Consider the following 912-nt stretch of genomic DNA (forward strand, 5'->3'; position numbering starts at 1 on the left):
TTCCCCATGAGCTAATCCGCTACAGTAAATAAACAACAAACAAAAAGCTATAAATCCAGAAACCTAAAATCTCTAATTATATTACAGCACATTTAACAGAGCCCCAGAACTTCTATCACAAAAGTCTTTGGTTTTTCATCTTAATGTGACAGATGTTTACTATTTAGAAAAGTGTGCACAATATCTGTTTCACTTCTGTCATCCTTACCAATAATCACATTAGATTGTGCAGCGGTATTATGATGTTGTACCTGTCTCTACACTGTAAACAATGACCGTGAATTTAACGGTAAAAGACTGTAAAAATGCTACAGTAAAAACGGTTAAACGGTTAACGGTAAATTCCCCTACTGTATATACGGTGAAAACCTCTATTGGACATTACATGTCATTTTTATGGTAGTATACCGTTTTTGGAAGTGAAAATTTACAGTGAATAACCGTAAATTGACATTCCCAGAATTCCCTGCATTACATTTCAAATTTGATGTTTTTTTGTTGAAATAACTATGTATCAAAGGTCTCATTGGCTGGTAAAACACAAGCATGTCGATATAAGACTTGACAGATGGAAAGAGTTTTGTAGCTTTAGATACTAAAATAACAATCAGAGAATGAATCAGATGCAAACCGTAAAAGAGATTAAGTCATGCCACCCATATGAAACGTAATATTTACTACCACACATAGTGTTGTGATTGTTATTAAACATGTCCCTATGGAATAAAATAGATGTGACATAGTATGATGGGTATGTGTGTGTGTGTGTGTATAAATTCTCAAGGCATGGAAAGTGTTTACTAGTGTATCATCTACAATTTAAAAACTGCTTCTATTTTGCACTTTTTTTTTTTTTTCAAATCACATATGATATTATCAGGCTATCAATATAACGATTTAAGAGATCATGGA

The sequence above is a fragment of the Sinocyclocheilus grahami genome, unplaced genomic scaffold (genome assembly GCF_001515645.1).
Source record: "Sinocyclocheilus grahami isolate Dianchi unplaced genomic scaffold, SAMN03320097.WGS_v1.1 scaffold844.1, whole genome shotgun sequence".
Classification (NCBI taxonomy): Eukaryota; Metazoa; Chordata; class Actinopteri; order Cypriniformes; family Cyprinidae; genus Sinocyclocheilus; species Sinocyclocheilus grahami.